General features: G+C 45.6%; 1 protein-coding gene across 14 annotated transcripts in view; it reads left to right on the top strand.

Moving 5' to 3' along the window:
• The first annotated feature begins 13,561 nt into the window (after positions 1–13,561).
• The window catches only part of CSNK1G3 (casein kinase 1 gamma 3), a 108,471-nt gene continuing 98,713 nt past the window's right edge, over positions 13,562–23,319 (top strand). For 2 of the 14 annotated variants that reach the window (XM_055301811.1, XM_055301810.1), the window contains exons 1-3: positions 13,564–13,948; positions 14,968–15,574; positions 18,821–18,934. The gene's annotated coding sequence lies outside the window, so the exon portion shown is untranslated. Of the gene's footprint in view, positions 13,949–14,588; positions 15,575–18,820; positions 18,935–21,301; positions 21,458–23,319 lie in introns of those variants that run through there. The other 12 variants (XM_055301813.1, XM_055301812.1, XM_055301815.1 and 9 more) reach the window with 10 other exon arrangements.

Genomic DNA, 23,319 nt, shown 5'->3' with positions numbered 1-23,319 from the left:
TAATAATAATTGATACCTTATAGAGATAGTCTATACATGCTATCAATGAATGAAAGAGGTTACACTTTTTGCTTTCATGGAACTTACCTTATGATTGTCGCTGATTATTCTGTCCCTCTATTTCTAATATTTAGAAGCTATCAAACTGTGTCATACTGAGTACTGCATGCTTTCTCAAATTTATTCTTTTTTTTCAGTTCCCCAATCCATTGGATTGATTTAGACTTTCATAACTGCTTTTAATGTTTATTTATTTTAAAAAATGTTTATTTATTTATGACTGGGTAATCCATACATATTCATTATTTTAAAATATTAAATACTATTTCTAATGAAATATTCAATCAGTGAAAAATGTCTCTCCTACACTTGTCTGTTTTACCTGTCACCATTATTTTTGTATATCTGGACAGATCTTCAATACGTATGCTAGTGTTTATTTGAATTTCATACACACGATAACATAATATATACACTATTCTGTATGTTGGTTTTTAAAGTTAATATATTTGGAGGATCTTTCTATATTAACACACATAAGCCCAATTTATATTTAAATTTCATGATTTATAAAGGCATATTATACTCCACACACATACAAATAGAACATGGACAGCTACAGACTTAGGGTGACACCCTTTGTGACTGCCCACCCCATCGTGGATCTTGTTCGGGCCTGCCCAGGATATGGTGGCAGTCTAACGCCACATTAGAGAACCTGTAAAACATATAATATGGGAAACTCCTATTAGTGCGACCGCAAAGGGGAGATCATAAAGGGAGAAAATATGTTTGAAGCAAGAAGAGGGTAAGAATTAGAACTTTGGTGGAACTGGAACACATACAGCATCCTGCTAGATCATCTCAAGATGAGGTCTTGCTCTTCAGCAGCATAGATTTGGTAACCCATGACAAATTCATTGGAGTCTAGTTCTTCAGCCGAGCCGTGACAAACATGGAAGCTGATGGTCACATTTCTCACCTCAGGCTTTCCAGGCTGTAGGAGTCACTGCTGCGTGGTTTACATCAAGTAGGAACACTCTATTGAGGGGTGGGGGCAGGGGAAGCATGGAGAAAGGAAGAGTGAAGAAATAACTGAGAGGTTTTGGGATCTTGAGCTATTTCTGAGTTTTGGTCTTCCTAACACTGTGCTCCTCAACATAGTGGTTACAATGGTTTGTTCAACAGACAACTGACGTGGCCTCCCCCAAAAGGACAGAGGGAGGAAGGAGGCAGTTAGTTATCCCTTCCTCTCCCCACAGCCAAATCACAACCCTTCGTTGGAAGGCAGCCCACATGGGTAGCATCAAACATCAGGAAAAGAAGGCCCTGGCTTCACCCTCTGCAGGGACTGGAATGACAGGGGCCCTTGAAATTCAAAACATCTGACACGAGATAACCTTTATTTAGCCTAAAGAAAGGCTATATCGGCTTTGAGAGAGAAATATGGTGTGCCACGACACACACACACACAAACACACACACACACACATACACACATCATTGTATTCTGAATCCAACACATCTCTGCGCCTCCAACATGACCAGCAAGTACCAGTGAGTACTTGGTATGTGGTAGGTACTCACTAAATGTTCGTGCTCTCTTTGCTATTAGTAGTATTGGCATTATATTTATTCAGTGTGTAACGAGGTGAGAGTTGTATGAGTTACACTAGCTATATATTTTCTCAATCACTAGTGATGGTTCAATTGATAGTTGCTTGGGAGAATCATTAGCCACTGCCAAATAAATAAGTTCCAGCCATTACACATTCTGAGGCAATAACATAAAGAATGCCCATGTGAAAAGTACCTTCTTATGCAAATCATCGCCTGCCCTTGCTTCTTTGTTTGGGACTATATTTGAAAATACTGTTCTATCTTAGAAAAATATCTTAACGGCACAATTGTTGTAAGTGACAGTCACACAGGCTTCCCTGTACCTCAGTTTTGGCTGCTTCCGATGACAAACGCATTTCTCCTTGAGGTACTCTCTGGAACTCCCAGTGTGAAATTTAGGAGTGTCATATTTGGTCAGTGTAGCCCAAATACACTCTCCAAATTTGGAAATGGATAAGACGAATAATTTTCATGGGAGGTGCCAAAGAGACAAATAGAAAATTAGTTCACATAGATTCGATACCCTGCTTCATTATCCAAAGGACCAAGGCAGTTTCTACGAGTACTTACAGTATAACAAGATAAAAGTAAGGGGAGGCGGGATAAGAGTATATGAAACAAGATTCTTCCAGAGTTGGTTGACCAACATGCATGTCATAAGGCATGTGGACCACTCAGAAATAGGCTACGAAGCCTATTTCTAGGATTCCTAGAAATCAACACCAGACGGAAGTCAGTAGGAGAGGTCAGTGATTTATGACATCTGTAAGATGAAAGCCCAGCAGCTGAGCAGCTGTATAAAAGAAGCTTAGCTCTTCCTGGTATCGAAAATGAGAAGTTTGTTCCTTGGGCCCTCATGCAGAAGACATGGTGCAATATAGCGAAGGTCATCCCTAAAACTACTCTTCGAGTGCTGACTACAATGAGTTGCAAAGGGCTGCTCCTTATAATGTCCCTCGATTTGTAAGCAGCGCCCACACAGAAAGGAACGGTTTGGTAGGGTTGGTCTATGAAGGGATGTTTTAGGAGGCAGCGGAGGAGATACACGATATCGTGGGCCAGATAGCTCTGACCACATACGATGCTAAATTTGAGAGTATCTCTAGAAACGGCACTGAATATATCTTAGAAAATCCCCCCAAGATATTTTTCAGATTCATTTTCACTAAGTATTATGTAACGAGGCAGTTTAAAGGGAAACTCCCAAACAAACACCTCTCTTGCTACTTGACGGTAGACCCTTTAATACACTGACATCCTCTTACCAGAGTCAAGTCTAACCAGGCCACGTTCGCACCAACACTGATTTCAGATTATGTAACTTCCTATTGAGCCTTTGAGGAGAAACTCGTCGAAAGGAGTACCCGATAGAGAGAACTTCAAGCCGTTAAAAGTTGGAGGATGTTTGCAGAAATTAATCAATATTGGCTATCGTGTACATACGTGGCTGAAAAGAGCAATATATACCACGAAGCCTATTGTACACAAGTAAATATTGATTCTTTGGTTTAAAGAACCTCTCATTCTTTGGGACGTGACATTTGGAAGAAGGGTGGAATGAGAAGTGTGACTACAAACCGTAAGAATTCTCTGACCGGTGCCGTTTCTTGGGAGGGCTACCTGCGACAATTCTCAAAGCTGTGCCTAGACAAAGATCTAAGCTTTCCCTCTGCCCATCCCTCTCCACCCTCTCCCCCAAAGTACTTATAGTTGCTCTAAAGCAGCGAGGGATGAATGACGAATTTAGGACCACCCCCCACCCCCGCCCCGCCGCTTTCCCTTCCTGTCTGTGTCCTTCCCTCCCTCTTCATTCCTCTGCCAATTTGGATGTGGAGGAGTAGCGTTCTAGTGGTTCCTCAGTCTGACAGTGTGCGCCAGGTTTCCGTGTTCACCTCTCCTGTTACGTCAGGAAGAGCAGCATAAATACGTGGACTTTGGAGTCAGACCTACCCGCCTTCAAATCCCAGCTCTGCCACTTACTAGCTGAGTGACCGGAACACTTCTCTTAAACTTTGTCTGAGTCTCCATTTTCTCACCTATGAAAAGAACAAAATGATCGAGGATGAATCAAAGAGGTGTTTTCTAGCAAGTACTTGGAGAGTGGCTTTACGCACTCAGGAGTGGCTGATTTCACTCTATCCCGGCTGCATCAGGCTTTCAGGGGAGAGTGACAGAATTATTCTCAGAGTGATGTTTCTAAGTATTGGGTTCCTACCTGCAGGGACTGGGGTTAGTTAGGATCTACCTTTAAGAAAAAACAAAAACAGAAAACCCCTCCAACTCAACAAAAGGAACAAATAAACAAAAAACAGAACCAGGCCTAAGGAATATAGAGAGAACAAACTGATGGTTGTCAGAGGGAAGGAGGTGGAGGGTTGGGCAAATGGGTGAGAGGGAGCGGGAGGTCTGTGAGCTTCCAGTTTTGGAAGGAATGAGTCACAGGAATGCAAGAGACAGCATAGGGAGCACGGTCACTAATATGGTGATAGTACTAAGTGGTGCCGGATGGTAGCTATACTTGTGATGGGCATACATAGCATGACGTATGGAGAAGCCGAACTCCGACACGGTGAACTAATGTCACATTGCGTGTCGCCTATACTCAAATAAACAAATTAAAAATGTATGAGATGCTCAAACCCTTCTGTGTCACTTGGTCCCTATGGAAGGCAGAATAATGGCCCCCAAAGATGTTCATACCTTAATACCCAGAACCTGTGACTATATTATCCCACATGGCAAAAGGGGCTTTGCATTGAGATTAAGTCAAGAAGTTTGAGACAGGGAGATTATCCTGGATTATCCCCGGTGGACGCAATGCAATTACGGGAGTTCTTATGAGTGAAAGAAGAAGACAGGAGAGTGAGAGGCAGAGGAGCGTGAGGGGAGGAGCAGAATTCGAAGCGATGTGGTGCTGGCCTTAAAAATGAAGATGGGCCTTCCCCAGGAATGCAGGAAAGCCTCCCGAATCTGGAAGACACAAAGAGACTGAATCTTCCCTGAAAGCTTTCGGAAGGAACACAGCCCTGCCAACACCGGGGGTTTAGCTTGTTGACAACCATTTCGGTCTTCTGACCTCCAGATGTGTAACGTGAACATCTGTGTTGTTTTAAGCCTCCAAATTTCGGGTAATCCGTTACAGCGTCACTTGGAAACTAACAGCGTGCCGTTTTCTGCTAAGGTTCTCCTTTCTGTAAAGTGTGGGGGCCCAACGTGTTCTTTGCAGCTGGGTTGAGCTTGTTTTGGCGCCTATTCAAGTGCACCGAGCTAAAAGGTATCTAGAGAAAATACCTGGAGTTCATGATGATTTTTTGGGGTGTGACCTCGGGCAAGTCTAAGTGAATTTCCGATTCAAATGTAGGACACCAAGCTGTTTAGTTGGCGTCCCCCACCCCCATATCAACATCAGAGATGGCAGGGTTGAACTATGCCATAATTGCTCGTTTTGCTCTATGCCACTTTATATAGATACCACTCCCAGAATAACAACATCGACACTGCAGTGTGGCTGCTGAGAAATACAAACAAACAAACAAACAAACAACAAAAACCCACCCCCCCTTTTTTTGGTTAGTTTCTGCGCTTAGGATACATCCCTTGAAGGATATATAGGCAAGTCACCATATTTTAAAGCCACTTGGAATTACAGTTTTTTAAAATATCCTTGAACGTGCGCAGGTAAAAAACAGGCATACTTCTTTCTCTCTACTGAGCACTCATCATCTCCCGTATGTGCCAGATAATGATTTCTGTTGCTGTGCACAACGCTTCCGTTTATTGAGTTTCCTGCTGACAACGGTCATTTTTATGAACAGTTCCTAGATCACATACAAGTGGGTTGGCCTTACCTGGATACGAGTTCTAAAGCCAGCTTCTACTTTCTTTTCGGCAACCCTGATCATGACTAGGTAGCTCGTTCGACACCACCGACAGATTGCTCGCAAGATATTGATGTCTGGTTGACAGGCGTGAAGGAGGAAACCGAGGACTGTAGCTCACGCAGTGCACACGCGGATTCTCCTCAATATCCCAAGATCAGAACTAAGTCGGTAAGGCAGCTTGCAGAAAGAGGGGCCACCCCAGCACTAAGTACCGAAACAGCGATGGTGACTTCAGTATATAGGACATGTTCCATTGCAAAGAGACCAATCGGATTCGTCTGGGCTCATTTGCAACCAGATCCAAGGAACGCAGCTAATATATGGAAAGGAAATGAGATGCAGGACGAGACTGGCTTTTAGGATCATGAATATGAATTGACGAACATACACTAATTCGAATGAGAGCGGCAGTTCTAGAAAGCAGCAAGTTGTGGCATTTGGTGGAAGTTTCTTGTCAGTTACGTCAGGTCCCCAACGCGGGCAGAACCAAATTAGGGGGGAGCCAAAGAATCGAAGCAGGACTGAGCCAGAGTTTGGAATTCCAGCGTCCATGTGGGCACAGAACCAAGCCACACAAGAAAGGATACAAGCAGGGGACAGCGCTGAGCTGAACCAAAAGCCGGGATGGAAGCATGGCGATCCAGATTCTTCCATTGCAAAGGAGAGAAATTTGCTGTGGAGAATGCAAGCGAAACAGAGTTGGGTAAAAGGCATTTGCAGGGGGGAGGTTTTTACAGAAGTGACAGGAAGCCGGAGGTCCTGGGGGGCAGGGCAGGATCCAGAAAGCCCCAAAGACTAGGATGTGGGGTCACAGCCACCCTCGTGGGGCAGGAGCCGTGTGGTTAAGGTGCTGCTCTGGGAATGGAATGTCATTCCAAATGTTTTCAGTTTCCGCATCCCTCTGCTCAAGATTATTCCGGTCCAGGGAGAGAGTATCCATTTGGCAGCATTTAGGTGAGGTGTTCCCCATCAGTCCCCTCTCAACTAAGACTCAACTCACAGGAAGGCAGAGCCCCGGGGCAGGGGTGACAGGGAGAGGGAGAAAATTCATCAAAAGTAACTGTGGGGCGGGGGGTAAACAGGTGCTGGACAGCCACTCTACCATACATGTCCAACCAGACACGGGAGAATCAAGAGACATGGGGGCCTGAGGCAAATTTAAATCATGTATTGCCTCCAGACACTAATCTCATTCCATATACCTTAGACTTTCAAAGCCAGGGAACATGGGCACCTGGGTGGCTCAGTCAGGTAAGCCCTCCCCGACTCTTGATTTCAGCTCAGGTCATGGTCTCAGAGTCGCGGGGTCAATCCTCAGGTCGGGCTCCCTGCTCAGCAGGTGGGGAGGGGGGCTTTCTTGGGATTCTCTCCCTCTGTCTCTCTCCCTCTGCTCCTCTCCCTGTCTCAAGTAAATAAAGAAGATCTTAAGAAAATGATAAAGCTAGGGAACAGCCCGCGAGCTGACATCTTCTGCTGTGTATTACCGCTCACGTTGGATTAGAGAATGCAGGTTTCTCAGGGTCACGCGGTGGGTAACAACACACATGTATTTATCTACTGCTTCCTCTGTGCCAGACACTGTGCTAAGTGCATTACTGATGTATCATAGCCTTTAATCTTCCTGGTACCACTGTGATGTAGGAAATACTGACTCATTTTACAGATGAGCCCATTGAGGTTTAGATGGTTCAGATGGCGTATGGCAGGAAGATAGGAGGAAACAGAAAAACCATATAATCCTACTCATAGGAGAAGGAGGACGAGAAGGACAGGAAGCGAGGCTCTAAGTGATGTATCCTCCCACGGGAGTTTTGAGTTCTGTTGACCCAGGGATCTTGTTCGGTTGGAGACGACAGCAATAGGGTAATAGGAACAGGTGGGAGGATGAAGACGTGTCAGGAATTTCGCAGTACTGCCTGGTGAAGAGAGGGATGAATTTAAGAGCAAACATGACAGAGAGTAAGAAACATAATTAGACACAGATGCTGACCCCCACAAGCTACCCCTCTGTTCCCTGTGCAAAGGGCATGTGAAGGTCAGACACGACTTAGACTAAGTTTTGGTACCAATGTGGTCTTGTCCAGAGGAGGGATACAGTTATCCAGTAAGCCTAGTCAGTGTGTGGACCCTGGAGCAGTTCATTAGTGTGAGGGTAATTCATCGTCGCAGGTCCCGGGCCAGGGACCTGGGGTGTAGTCAGAACTGGTGTAGTCAGAACAATTTTCCACATTGGATGGGGTTCTGGGAAAGCCTATGGTTTCAATCAATCAGAAAAGGACATCCGAGGAGGAGTTTGGTGCTATAGACCGGGACAACATTCATTACAGGGGGCCAAAAGACGGGGAGGTGGCACACTTGGAAGTCTATACACTCTTGTACAGAGTGGCGCTCTGCATCTTCAGCCAGAGGATTGCAGGATTCCCATGGATGAGGGCTGATGAGACGCTCAGTCTTGGTCCGATTTGGCTCATGCACTGGGATGGGCTCCTGAGGTAGTTACGGAGAAACGATAACTCTGCGGAGCTAAAGAATACCAAGGGATGGAAAATGGAGCAGGGGCCAGTCATTACAACCATCTGTAAACCTTAGCTTCACATGATACCCAGAATTCAAGCTGTGCTTAAAATCAGTACCAAAAAAGAAAAGGGCGGGGTGGGGTTGCTGGTAGGGGGGCTGGTGGGAGAAATAAACATCACAGTTTTAGCTAACTCTTCCATTTATCACAAAACAATCTTCAGATAGCCAAATTTCCTTAAAGGCTGCCAAAATTCAGGCTTCCTAATGGAAAAAACCAGAAATAAAATTGCCTAGCTAGAGATTTCACCATTCTGTTTGGCAAGACTCTTTGACACTTTCCATGGTGTTTACAGCTTGCCTCTACAGGCAGGTTTCTTTTTTGAAGTTCTTTCTCTTAAGAATATAATCTTTTCCCTTATGAAGTCTTTTATTTTTATTTTTATTTATTTATGATAGTCACACACACACACACACAGAGAGAGAGAGAGAGAGAGAGAGAGAGAGAGAGAGGCAGAGACACAGGCAGAGGGAGAAGCAGGCTCCATGCACCGGGAGCCCGACGTGGGACTCGATCCTGGGTCTCCAGGACCGCACCCTGGGCCAAAGGCAGGCGCCAAACCGCTGCGCCACCCTGGGATCCCTCCCATATGAAGTCTTAAAATTATTTGTCCAGGGCAGTCCCGGTGGCTCAGCGGTTTAGCGCCGCCTTCAGCCCAGGGCCTGATGCTGGAGTCCCGGGATCGAGTCCTGGGATCGAGTCCCACATCAGGCTCCGTGCATGGAGCTTGCTTCTCCCTCTGCCTGTGTCTCTGCCTCTCTCTGTCTCCCTCTCTGTGTCTCTCATGAATAAATAAATAAAAGCTTAAAAAAATAAATAAAATAATTTGTCCACAAGTTGTCTTCTATAAGAAATATCGTGTCTTTAACTTCTCTTTTACTGACAGATGGCATACTCTACAGAGGAAGTATTCCTTTGAGGAGCGGTATAGACTGAACTGTGTGCCCCCTTCCACCAACCCAATTCATATGTTGACGCCCTAACCCCTGGAACCATGGTATTTGAAGAAGAGGTTTTTTTGGAAACATCTAGGTTTATTTTATTTTTGTTTTTGTTTTTATTTTTATTTTATTAATTAAAAAAAATTTTTTTAACATCTAGGTTTAGATGAAGTCACGACGGGAGGATCCTTATGATGGGACGAGCGCCCTTTTAAGAAGAGCTAGAGAACGAGATCCTCTGCATTGAGGAAAGTCCTACGAAGACACAGTGAGAAGGCGGCCAGCCATCTGCAAGCTCTGAAGGGAGCTCTCCACAGAACGTGACCATGTTAGCCCCTACTGTCAGACTTCTGGCCTTCAGAACCATGAGAAAATACAGTTCTGTTTGGTAAGCCACCCAGCCTATGGTATTTTGTTTTGTCAGCCGGAGGTGAAACAAGGGAGTCCTAACAATGTTATTGTTATTACACTTCACTGACGATTTTTTTAAAAAGATTTTATTTATTTCGTTGAGAGAGAGGGAGCCAGTGTGCGTGAGCTGGGGGCGGGGGAGAAGCAGACTCGACTCCCCACTGAGCAGGGAACCCCGGTTGGGGTAGGATCCCAGGACCTTGAGATCACGACGTGAGCCAAGGGCAGACGCTTAGCTCCCTGAGCCACCCAGGCGCCCCAAACATTTCTTAAGATTATTGTTATAAAAGACAGCAACGCCTTTTAGAGAAGTTTTGTGATTCTTGTACCTGGCGGTTGTCTTTTTCTCGTGGCATCCTTCTTCTCCCTCCCCTTGACTCCAGGCTTGACTGGGGAAGTTCAGGTTATCTGAGTAAAAAGACGTTGCTGTGTTCCCAGGCTCTGGCTACTGTTACAGTGTCTCATTTGGTATCCTTCCTATTTCTCCTGGCGCGTTTCCTTTTTCTTCACTCTATCTTTCTTCCAGGTAGTTCACCTTAAGGATAACCTGGAAAAAGAAACAAATGGTGTGCCATTGCCTCAGGCTCTACCCCCTGTCAACAGGTAAATCACCAAGCTAGGTTTACCGTTACAGCTCAATAAAATATTTGGAAGAAGAGAATGCACGTTTCCTGTTCTTATTTTGAAAAGCTTTTGTAAACATCTTAATCTCATAAGTTTGCATTTTATATCTAACGGGTTATTAATGGTCACATCATCTTGAGCCAGTTAATTAACCTCCTTGAGCCCATCATTCCGTATTCCTAGCAGGAAAAACTAACAGCAGCTGCTGCATTACTTCACAGGACTGTCAGACTCAGATGGAATAATAAAACTGGAATTTGTACAAGTGTTGGTTGTTATCTTGTTAGATGGGAAATACCTGCTTGTATTAACTTAGACAGATTGGCCACGTAGTTGACACATGGCACCAAAGTAGAGGCCTAGGTCCATCTTCCATGCCTGTTTGCATTTGGGGATTATTTCTTGATCACTTTGTACAAAAGAAGATTGGCTTACTTTAATAGTATGAATGATGTATGTCGGGAGTAAATGAGTGTAGCACAAATCTACGGGATAGTGCTCCCATAATCTCTAAGGGTACGCTAGGAACTTGGAACTTTCAAATTTCTTTTGACAAAGTGCTTCCTTTTTTTTTAAAAAAAAAAAAGGTTTTTTTGTTTTGTTTTGTTTTTAATTTCAGATAGAGAGAGTGAGAGAGAAAGAGTGCACAGATGTGGGAGAGAGAATCTCAAGTAGACTCCCCAAGCAGGGTTTGATCTAAGGACCCTGAGGTCCTGAGCAGGGCTGAAAACAAGAGCCGGATGCTGAACTGACTGAGCCACCCAGGCGCCCCAACAAAATGGAGTACTTTGCTTGAGAGAATGTAGGTGTATTTTGTGGAGAGAAAAGCTCGCTGTTTTTCCCTTTTTCTTTTTTTTTATAAGCAGTAAGACTTCAAGTGGGGAAAGAAGGAAAGGGAATACTTTTCCTGCTTAAAACTCTAATTGAAGGCCTCAATTCTACACTTTCTCCATGGGTTGTGTGTGTGTGTTGGCATGCGCACGCATGGGTGTAAGTGGGGCTAGGGAAGCAAGGTGAACACGCAGAGTGAGAGGAAGAGAAAGAGAAGAATTAACACACAGTAAGGGTGACACTGGGATATTTACTCTATCTCAGATGTGAAATTAAAGGTCACCAGAAATTTTATTTTCTTTTTCTTCTGTCCTCAAACTCCCACTGGATAAATCCTGGTTTGTTTTTTTTTTCTATGAAATGTACGTTAGCCTCAGACTGCCGTCATTTTGAAATAACTTGCCCTCTCATTTTAATGGAAATATATGATCCTTTTTTTTCATAGAAATATACATTCTTTTTCTTAAAGGCATCATTACAGTTGCTGCAAGCCTAAATGGTGGAACAAATATTTACTTGTAGCAACAGAGATATGTACCGAACAGAATAAAGTTCTGGTGTGGGGGGGAAATGTCACACTGCTTTGGAAACATGAAAAATATTAATCAAATATAAACATCTGAAATGTGGCAGTGATGGGAAACCTAAAAATTAACTGTACTTGGTGTATAACATAGCAGATGAAGAAGTGTGATTTTCCTGCTTGTGTTGAGACATTAGGATGCAAAAGGACGAGTTTGGTTGAGACGCCTGTGGTTTTTTTCTTCATTAGTGTGATCTTTTTTCATATTGCCAAATTTTTCTTACAATCGAATGATATGAACATCTCATTGGCTTCCTACCTGGGTTACTTGCCCGTTTAAATCTATAGCAATCTCTAGGCCTAATTTTAATATGAGTCGTTATGTAAGTGTTCAACACTGTAAACCCTTATTCCTATTCATATCTAAACCTGTGCTTTGATCATATATCTATATATGTTACATCTCTTATACATCGATGGGAAGTTTGAAGGGTGGGTAGGAGGCGTTCTTCATCTAAACTGTGTTTTTTGAGGCGGAGAATATAAAATGGCTTGTTGTTTGTGGAAGACAATATTTAGAGTTCCTCGTATGTCAGACGTTTCTTTCACGTGTGGAGATCGATTAGCTTCGTTTCCCGTCTGGTATCGGACCCTGCGAGAGATCAGAAACTTTCGGATATGTACTTTGATTAGGCAAATTATTCTCTCGTCCGAGCACGCCAAAACCTTCGTTGCTTCGGAGTCTCTAAGAAATGATGGTGGTGCGGCAATCACAGAGACAGTACTCTTATTATCTGCCGTCACTTCTTCAGCTCCAGTTCAGGAGAGAGTGTGAAAAGAGAGGTTGAAAGAAAAAAATGTAAAAAAACCCTACCGTAATAGAGAAACAAAACCAGCGTCTTTGCATGTAAGTACACCTCTGAGGTTTACACATCAACCTTATCATCAGTCCAGTAGGGAGGGAGGGAGAAAAAAGATACTTCCTCCATTACTTTCAAGGGCATTTGGTTCACTGGAGACTTTTGCGTTGTTCCTGAGAGTGGGCGAAAACAAAACAAAACAAAACAAAAAAAACAGACGGAGAGACTCACGTTCCTGGATAAAGCGTATCGTAACAGAAAGATGTTTGATAAATGAATATTTAATCGGGGCCAGGCTGTGATTTTTCTTCATGCACACCTTCATGTTTGCCTTTTCAAAGAACTTTAGACAAAAGTAACACTGGGTAATAACGAACAGTTAAGAAGCCGTATTTGCAGAGTGCCCTACAAACAGCTTCGTGGTGGATGGATTCCTACAGCGGTTTTCCAAGGTGACAGATGTTCATCCCACTGAAGCAACTGCCCCGAGAGAGTGGGGACTCTTCTGCCTTCGCCGTGTGGGCAGACGGGACTGGCATGGCAGGTGGTGTCAGAAAGCACCGGTTCTGCTCTGGGTCCTACAGCTTGAGCAGCTGAGCGATGCTTGGCCTCTGGAAACTTCGGCAGGTTCACTGGAAACACCGAGACAGTAAGTATCAGGTCATACAGTTCTGGGCATTACCTGAACCCACAAACGGGGTTCTCCGTAGACAATCCATGGGATGCGGAGGGCAGGCAGCCCCAAGCCGCAGCTGCAAGCGGCTGCATCCCTGCTGCAGCACTGGGGTCACACAAAAAAGGGAGCGTGTGAGCGTGCGTCCGGGGGGCCCTAAAATTCTGCACCTGGAGGGCTGTGCCGGGCCAAGCCTGGGACCCAGACTTGGCACAAGGGCGCCCTGGGGCTCTTCGCTCACCCAGGCCGCGGAGTGGTCAGTCGCCCTCCCTCGGCACGGGAGCGCTTGCTTCCGGTCGTCCCCCGAGACCCGGCCGACCCGGTCCCGGCCCGGCCCGGCCCGGCCTGGCCTCGCCTCGCGCAGAGAAGCACCCCCGCGGCCACCGCCACCCCGCGCTCGCCCTCCCGCAGCGCTCGCGCGGAGGCGGGAGGGGGCGTGGCCTGGCTTTTCTAGCCTCGTCGGCCAATGAGCGTGCCGCGCCCCTTCCGGTCGGCGAGCCGGCCAATCCGCGCCGGGCGCTGTCATCTTCGGCTCCGCTCGGCTCTCTTCGCGGCCGCGGGGGCCTGGGGGCCGCGGCCGCTCGGGAGACGCTTTCCTTTTTCATTTTTTTTTCCATGTGTTCACTTCCGGGTCCGGCGCCGATCCGGATGCCCGAGGCAGAAGGATGTTTGACCTCCGGATAAGCGAGGCGCCGCTGTGCATTCATTCCCGGCCGCATCGGTGGCGGCCGCAGCGACCCGGGCGGCGACTCTCCGGCCAGAGGCGGCGGTAGGAGGCCCCGGCAGGCGTGCGGGGAGCGCGTCGGCGCCGAGCTGCGTTCCCTCCCTCGCTCGCTGCTTCCCCCCTGCCTCGCTCGCCCGCCCGCTCCCTCCCTGCGTGGCTCGCTTTCCTCCTCCGGTCGCCGGCGGCTGTGATGTGCCGCCGCCGCCGCCGCCGCCGCTGACGGACGGAGCAGGGGCGCCGCCCGCGCCCGGGACCGACCCCGCAGCTCGCGGCCGCGCCTCCGAGGTAAAGCCCCCCTCCCGCGGCGGCGCGCGGCCGGCGGCTCGGTCCTTCCCGGGCGGGGCTGGGTGGGCCGGGGTCGCGGGCCGGGGCGGGCCGGGGCGGGCCGGGGGCGGCGGGGGCGGCGCCGCAGGGGGGCCGCGGCGGGGAGGGGAGGGGCGGGGCGGGGCGGAGCGGGGCGGGCGGGCGAGCGAGCGAGCGAGCGCCGGGCCCGGCCGGGGCGGGAGGGGCAGCGGCCGCGGGGGGCGCGGGGGCGCGGAGGGCCGGGGAGGGGGCCGCGGGCGGCGGGCCGGGCGGGCGCCGAAGTTGCGGAGCGGCGCTGCGCGAGCGGGCGGCGGGGCGGCGGGGCGGCGGGCGGCGGGCGGCGGGCGAGCCGGGGGGAGGCGGCGGCGGCTGCGGCGGGGAGGGGTGCTGAGGGCGGGGTGCTGTCGCGACCGCGTCCAGACCATTAGCCCCGGGAGGGAGGGGGGGTTGGGGCCGGAGGGCGGCGCGGAGGAGGGGTCGGGGCCGGCGCGCCCGGGGGTCCAGCTTCCCGCTGGGGTGTGTGTGGGGGGTGTGTGGGGTGTGTGGGGGGTGTGTGGGGTGGGGGGCAGGGGTTCCCCTATTGGGCGGGGCAGGGCAGGGCAGGGCAGGGCCGGGCCGGGGCCTTAGCGCAGAACTTGAGCGCGGCGCGAGCCGGGGGTCAGGCAGCCTCCGCTGCCTGCTGGGAGGGGGCCGGCGCGTTGTTCGTGGCACATGCAGGGGAAGTGACACGCCGAGGCGTCGGTACTCCTGGAGCTCGGCTGCTGCCTCTCTTTCCGGGGGGCGGTGATGGAGATGTGTGCGTGCGCTCTGGGGCGTGGGCAGGCGGGCCTGTAGTGGGATCATTCCAGGCCTCCGGGGCGGGGGAGAGACAGACCGAGACAGGGAGTGCGCGTGGGAGGTGGCTACTGTGGCTGCGCCGTGCGGATTAGGTGTGACTCGGTGGTAACGAGTGTGGAGGCTGGCCAGCCTGCCGGTGACCCCCTTTTAACCTTTTGTTTTAGCGCGTCGCCTTTAGTTGGAAGATTAAGAACCTACGGATTTCGAAGAGGTCGAGAAAAGAAGTGGATGCTTGTTCCTTGAGCAGTTCCTAGTGAAATGACATTTGCTGACAGTGAAAGATGTTGAAGTACATCGAACTTGGAACGTTTTTCGAAATTAGAAGTCTTTAGTTTTTCAGTCCGTGCATCCATATTTTGGGGAATACATGCTTTCGCTGCAGGGAAAAGTGGAAGAAAAACAAGCACAGGTTATTGCTTGGTTATGAGTTTAGGGTTCGAAAGATGTAAGGCCGGTTTTAGAGAACATTTTCCACCGAAAATCGGACGTAGTTCGGGACATTGTTCTTACCTTCCTTGGGGGTGGGGTGGAGAGTTCTGGGTAGCGTCGTCTCATGACTACGTCCAGACTTTGCTTCAGCTGTGGTTTGAGCTCAGCTAAAGTACATTTTGTCTATATTAGCCTTCCTAGTTGCCCATCAGGTGGGAACCGTATTGATAGGCACTGAAAGAAGCCTACCATCAGACAAACTGTGTGGCTTTGGCATGGCTGCTCTGGAATGTGCAGACACCACGGCTTCCAGGGGAGCTTGCATTTCTGGATATGCATCAGGTATTCCTAGTTCTTATTGGGATGGGGGACAGAAAGGTTCATTTTAATGTTGATAGGTCTGAGGCTCTGTGGGCGGGACTTAGAAAATGATAGTCTTCAGTGCTGCTTTATAGTGTGCTCAGTGACGTCTCCCGCCGCTCATCAGCTCAAGAATCAGTACATTATGTCATTATTGATATTTTCATTGTTAACTTCCCAAAGCGTTGGCTGTTAACAAAATCTCCACGACGGTATTCATTGATTCCTTCAACTAAAAAGACAGGAATTCTAGTCTAGGTGTAGTGTAGTAGCTTTAGCATGTGCAAGGGATGTTTACTCTGTTGTGAGGACGGAAGAGCGGTTAAAACGAAGATGAATCAGACCCAGCCGTCACCTTAAATGGAGAAGCAGACACGCACTGAGATAGTTGTAACTCAAGACACCTGTGGGATTTACTACAGGTGCATGGAAGCCCGGTGTGTGTGTATGTATGCGTGTTTGTATGCGTGTGTGTGTGTGTGTGTGAGGAGGGAGAGAGAGAGAGAGAGAGAGAGAGAGAGAGAGACAGATCTTTTTTGACTGGGGAATTCTGAATTACTTTGGAGTTGGCAACACTCCATTTGGGCATTCAAATATTATAGTGTGCCTAATGGGATTTGGCGTGTGTGTGTGTGTGTGTGTGTGTGTGTGTGTGTATGTACGTACGTGTGTGGGGAGTTAGTGTTCTAGGCAAAGAAAACAGCTGCAGCACAGGCACGTTGGTTGGGTCTTACCGGGGCGTGTTAGCTGGATGTGAGGCTGTGCCAGGAGGTCTTTGTGAGAGAGGAAGCTGAGAAAATAGGTGGAGATCAGGCCATGGACGTCCAGAATGCCTTGCATTTAAAAATGAGTCAGTTTGAGGTATAAAGTTCCAAATGTCCAGATGTTATGCTTCTAGGAAGTAGGTAAGGCAAGTAAGGATAGTAGGTTCAAGGAAACAAAGTATAACCGAATAATCAACCTGTTACCATTTGTGCTAATGGAGGAATGTGGAGAAGTTCCTAATCAGCAACAATCCATACCTGGCTTTGTCCTGTTTCTGTACTTGAATTTGAATATGGGTGTGTGTGTCCGGAAATCTGGTCATTGGTTGTATATGAAATGAATCCGGCCTGTAAAGATGATCCTCCAGAAGAGAAGAGAAGCTCTCTATTTCTCTGTAATCCCCTCCATACCGGCAGTAGGGTAGTTTTCTGGTGTAGTTGATTGATTCAGAGTTTCTCCGAAGGGAACAAGTGGTGGTTCAAGTGTCAGAGGGTTTCCCCAAAGGATGTATTTTTAAACTTTATTCATGAGCGACACAGAGAGAGAGAGAGAGAGGCGGAGACACAGGCGGAGGGAGAAGCAGGCTCCATGCCGGGATCCCGATGTGGGACTGGATCCCTGGTCTCCAGGATCTAAGCCGCTGAGCCACCCAGGGATCCCGGCAAAGGATACTTCAAACTAAATAGAGGGAATGCTGAAATACTAAACAACAAAACTAAACAAGACACGGGTCATTGGAGAATTACTATTAATGTGAGATTCACTACGGATAAAGTGAAATGTAAGGCATCTACCTACAGGGAGGGGAGAATTGACCATAACAGTGGGATCATAAAATGGGAGATGTCCACAGTTCTGGATAATATGTGGAAGGTCTTTAGTTATCTTAGATGTTAAATGACCCTAAAATCATTTAATCCTAAACTTTATCGCTACCAAAGAAGTACTCCGAGAAGTACCGCCCTCACGGTAACAGTGGTCATGTCCGTGTGGACTCCCATTACAAGGAAGATTGCATGATGGATTTTGCCAACTATTCCCCTGTAGGTGTTCAAAAAGGATTTCTGTAACTGATTTTGTATTACGGTGAACCCCCTCAATGACAGCACTAATACCTGTTAAAATTTTTTAAGTGCCTACTTTCTTGTTGTTTTTTAAGAGGTTTTATTTATTCATGAGAGAACAGAGAGAGAGGCCGAATCATAGGCACAAGGAGAAGCTGGCTCTGTGTGGGGAGCCCAGTGCGGGACTTGATCCCAAGGCCTTGGGATCAGGCCTTGAGGGAAAGGCAGACATTCAAGTACTGAGCCACCCAGGCGTCCCGTAGCGGGGTATATTTTTAAATCGTTATTTTTTTTTTTGCCCCCGACTTCAGAGTTTAAGACTCTGAAGTTATCTTTTTTTTTTTTCCTTATTTTTTTCTGATCTTCCGTTCTCTTCCTCTTTCACGTTTTCCCGAGGTTGGCACTTTGTGATACTGATTCGTGTTGTTAGTATGTGTTTGGGTGTTGGTTCTTCAAGATGGAACTTTTTTGGAAATGACCATTTGGTGGATGTCTGTAGCTCTTTAATTGTAGAGATCCCATAGGAACGACAGTAAGGTTCTAAGTGACTAAAGACACCTCAGCGTATCCTTTCGTGTTGATCAACAGGTCAGAACCGTGTTTGGGTTTCACGTTTGTGTAGAAACCAAGTGTGTATTATCCATGGATGTGAAGTGACTTTGGAGAGGTACTGCATTACTCAGAAAATACGAATTGGGAGAGGTATGAAGACAGATAAGGTCTACAGACACATTAGAGGCTGCCAATAGACACTTTTTTTTTTTTCCTCGCTGCCTTCTTAAAGCTGGGATTTAGAAATCATAAGTGTATCCTAAATTGTAGGTTTTCCTACTGTTATCGAGGTGAATAGCGATTTGTTCTTAAACTATCGTAGGTGCTTGGTTACATTATACTCTGCCCTGCTGCTCCCTGCCCATCATCTTTGTAATGAGAAAGGATTCTTAGTGATCTTGAAGTGTTTATGGATTTGGTAGAGAAGACAGCCCCTTTGGACATTTTCTTGACTAATAATAGATCCTACAGTTATAATTTAATTTGACGCAAGTCTATAGTTGAGTTATATCCGCATCTGCCTAAATCTACATCCACGTATTTTATAGCTTTCACTGCAATTTAGTAAAAATCTTATGATGCTCTTTTTCCTAGGACACCTGTGAGTTGTTGGAGGGTTGATCGGTGGGTAGAATAAAGAGTGACTCTTGAGAACAGAGTATCTTAGGAGATTCTGTTTAACTCACCTGTTCAACCCACTGAAAAGATTGATACTCTTCCTTCATTTACTGGTTTATGCGCATGCTATATTAAATTGCAGTAGACCACTCTCTAGGTTGTGTTTGAATTTTTATTCCCTTTTGTTATATTATGCTTACAAAAGTTATTTGTGTTTGCCCCCAACAAGTTGTTGGTGGCACTTGTACTTGGGTGTTGTAGTTACACAGTTCGACGAAACGTTCAGTGCACTACGGATGCAAAAAGTTATTTGTCTAAGAACCTCAGGCTCTTTTGAAAACAGGTGAGTCCATCCAGTAAATTATAGTTAAAATAAGTGTGGGTGAGATGATTTGAAATAATGAGGGGAACCCTCATTGAATCCTAAATATCAAAAAACATTCTGCAGTAAGATGCTTTTCAGTTTTACGGATGTCTTTCCCCGTTCAACTGACATGAAAAGTCATAGGCGATGTACGGTAGGTGTGGTTTTTGCAAGAAGGACAGATTTGTGATCTGTAGACCCATTCGTTAATAAAAGGACTTGGTCTTGCATTAAAAGATTGTTTTGGGATTGTACAATTTTTATTGTTTAAGTTGCAATAAGATGTTTAAGACATGTAGATTTGTTATATGTTCTTTTTGAGTTTTCTTCTTTTAAGAGTTTTAAAATTTATTTGAAAGAGAGGGAGAATGAGGGAGCAGGGGGAGAGGTGGAGGGAGACGGGGAAAGAGAATCTCAAGTGGACTCAATGCTGAGTGCAGAGCCGGATGTGGGGCTGGATCTCAGGACGCTGAGATCTTGACCTGAGCTGAATCCCAGAGCCAGAGGCTTACCTGACTGAGCCACCCTGGTGCCCCAATGATTCATTCCCCTTTGAAACCGCCTTGGGAACTCTTGGTTAACTATATATTAAAAGAGAGTATCTGTTTCTAAAATACCATCTCTTTTATATTCTGTCTTAGAGATTGATTTCCTAGTGTCTTCTTATAAAAAAGGAGATGAATTCTGGTATTCCTGACTGTATTCATTGCTACCTTAGGGTGAATTGTTCCACTGTCTTGTCAGATGAGTAACCTCTGGTTCTCACAAATTTTCCTGTGTGGCCCCTGATATGATTTTGTATTTTACCTTTCAGTTTTTACATAGAGGGGAACCTTCTTAGACTGCCAGCATCTCCTCAACCTGAGTAGGGGCTGCTGGAGTGCATTGGTAGAGGAAATTGTCCCTTGGAAGAGGAAATGCCATACTCTTGATGTGTACCAGGAGCATTTGGGCTTGGTGCAAGGCATGCTGGTCTAACAGCTTAGGGGAGCTGCCTCTTGTCTTGCCCAGCTCAGCTAGAGCGAAAAGGAAAACTTTTAGGACTTTTAGGTATAGGAAAGGAGGTCCAGGTTGGCGAAGGAAAGCTAGGTAGGGTGTACTATTTATTTGATGTCACTGTATTTTAATGCCTGAAATGGCAGTAGTTTCTGGTACGGAACAGTGAAATATTTATGTAGGACTAGGTTTTCTGAGCTTTGCCCTGCCTTTCTGTGATTTTTTTTTTTTTTTTTTTTTTTTTGGCTGTGCTCTCTTCTTTGTGTTGGATTCATCCTCAGACTGGTAGCAAGGTCACATCTAGACATGCATTGGCCAGGAAATGTTTTGCACAAGCTTACCAGCATACTTTTCCTTTCATGTTTTATTGACCAGAATTAGGTCATGTGTATTTCCTAACCAGTCATGACAAGGGGAATAGGGTTATCATGGTTGATTTCTGTTAATCAGGATATGTCCCCTGAAGTTGGGGATGGAGTCACATTTTCCCAAGTCACAGTGTGGAGGGGAGGATATGTTAAAAAATTGTGGGAAGGAAGAATTTGGGGGAAATGGATGTTATTAGAAAGGCAATCAATAGTGACCACTACATCTACTTGTTTTGAGAATGAAAATAAATAATGCATATAAATGCACTTTGAACTTTAAAGGTTTGGACAGACGTAGCAGATGAAAGATTAGAAAGCTGTCTCTATATTGCTATCTCTTAAATATGCTCAGGTATGAATCTTTCAGGAGCTGAAACACTGTTAGTTTTCATATTGACTGAGTTTGGGTCATAAAATCAGTTATCCAAGTTGTGAGATTCCATCTTTTTTCCCATGAAACTCATAAAGGTATTGTAACTGTAAATTAAAAATTTGTACCTGTGAACTTGATGTAATTTTTTTCTGAGCTGCTGCCCTCCCTCCTTTCCAAAAATTACCTACGCCTTTGCTGTCATCAGACTCCTTTCTTCTTTACACTTAGAGGACAGTGAGTGAGTTTAGGAAATGGGAATTTGTCGGTCAGAGGGAGTTCATTTTGAACCATGGAATCCTAGTGAGATAGGAGGAAAGGAGAGTTTTTACTTATTTTGAGAGAAGCAAAAAAATTGGCGGAGGAATGGGCAGACAGGGAGAATCATAGAATTTTGGAATTGAAATGAAATGAATCATGGGAAGGTTGAGTGAAAGGCTCATGTCACACACCTGGTGGGTAGACTCTCCTCTTCTAATTGCTAGTCTGATGCTCTTTCTGACCTAAAGAGGTGGGAGGCCATGAAGAGATTTGTCTGCTTTGCAGTTTTGCTTAGGATCATAGGCTAATTGTATAAAATAGTCAGCCAACTGTCATTAGTACAGATATATATTTCCAGGCTCTGGAAAATTTTAGCTAGAGTTTTTTTTATTTTAAGTTAAGCAAACAAATGGGCAGATTTTTTAATCTTCCCTCAAGCACCGCAACACACACACACAGACAAGTAACCTCCAACGTGGCCTGCTGAAATGAAAATACCAAAGCAGAGTAAGTGCTTGGATCAGTTTATGTATGTTTCGGTTCAAGGAAGTTGTTATCTTAAAGATTTCTCTGCCTGTACTATATGTAAAGTTGTGTGTGTGTTTGTGTGTGTGTGTACACACATATCTCAATATATATGTATAATACACACAGGATTTTAGCTGCTTTAATTCTTTCGATTGTAATTGTTGTAGTTCTACGTATACAGAATAAATCCATCTGTCTTCTGCAAGGATGTTTTGTTAATGATAGTTTTTTATCAATGGTAAGATTCGGGATGATTTTTGTTTTTACACTTTTTATGCTTCTCTATTATTTTTACTGTCTGGAAACATAGTATTTTTTTTTTTTTTTTTAAGCAGGAGGAAAAAAACGACCCTAGGCGAGGGTGTTTTCTGCCAATTTCGATTTGAACATACAATTCTTTTGTTTCTAAAGGCATACCTTTAAAGTATGCCTGGAATGCAGTGCTACTTTGTAATTGTGTTTACTTTTAGAATTGCACTTATTAAAATTATTTACCTTGAAATTTTAAGTTAAAATTGGCCATATGATACCTTTTGATACATGTGTACTGTATAAAAGTAGTAGACTGCTGAATGTTTTGTAGTTACTAATTGTGTTACCTGTTTTTACAACTTGTTTGGGTTTGACTTCAGGTGGTATACTTGGCAGTATTAGAGGACGCTGTAGTAGAGTCAAAGTTGTCGTCAGAGTTTCCTTTAGTAAAAAAGGAAGCGAAAATTTTTTTTTCCCTTACAGCCGGTCTGTGTCATGTTTATTTTCTGTTTTTGTGAAATACTTATTTTATATTCTAGCAATGAATACTTTGAAATGGCGGGCAAATATAGTAGGTAGTGTCAAAGGTAGAGAAGAGAGAAAATTCCTGATATTTCTCGTTTTATGATGTGCAAATATATGGCTACAAGGCTTTTTTTTTCTTTTTTTTAAAAAGATTTTATTTATTTATTCGTGAGAGACAGAAAGAGAGAGAGGCAGAGACAGGGACAGAGGGAGAAGCAGGCTCCATGCAGGGAGCCCGATGAGGGACTCGATCCCAGGTCTCCAGGATCATGCCCTGTGCTAATGGCGGCGCTAAACCGCTGAGCCACCTGGGCTGCCCTACAAGGCTTTTTAATAAAATCCTCATTTGAATTGCAGACATAACCCAACATTGTTTTGGAGGTGAAACTAGTAGATGTCAGTTGTTGGTGACATTTAAAAAATTGGTATTTGTAGATGCATATTTTTATAAGACATTATTTTATATTCTTTTGTTCTAGAGATCTCAAAACGATGAGTCAAAAAAAAGTATACATCTTAAAGATGTGGCCTGAGAATGTCAATTTTCATTTAAAAATAGGGTAGATTTTTTACTGAGTTTTTTTCTGTCATATGAATGTCCAGACATATTGTAGCTCATATTCCTTTATTTATTTATTTATTTATTTATTTATTTACTTATTTATTTATTTATTTTAAGATTCTATGTATTTATTCATGATAGACAAAGAGAGAGAGAGAGGCAGAGACACAGGCAGAGGGAGAAGAGCCAGATGCGGGACTCGATCCCGGGTCTCTAGGATCACACCCTGGGCTGAAGGCGGCGCTAAACGGCAGAGCCACCTGGGATGCCCCTTTGAGTACTTTCTGATGATGTGTTAAAAGTTGGTAACTGAGGGCAGCCCGGGCGGCTCAGCGGTTTAGCACCGCCTTCAGCCCAGGGTGTGATCCTGGAGACCTGGGATCGAGACCTGGGATCGAGACCCGGGATCGAGTCCCAGGTCGGGCTTCCTGCAAGGAGCCTGCTTGTCCCTCTGCCTCTCTCTGTCTCTGTCTCTGTTTCTCATGAATAAATAAAATAAAAT

This window comes from Nyctereutes procyonoides, unplaced genomic scaffold (genome assembly GCF_905146905.1).
Source record: "Nyctereutes procyonoides isolate TBG_1078 unplaced genomic scaffold, NYPRO_anot_genome, whole genome shotgun sequence".
Classification (NCBI taxonomy): Eukaryota; Metazoa; Chordata; class Mammalia; order Carnivora; family Canidae; genus Nyctereutes; species Nyctereutes procyonoides.
This window is presented reverse-complemented; position numbering and strand designations above follow the sequence as displayed.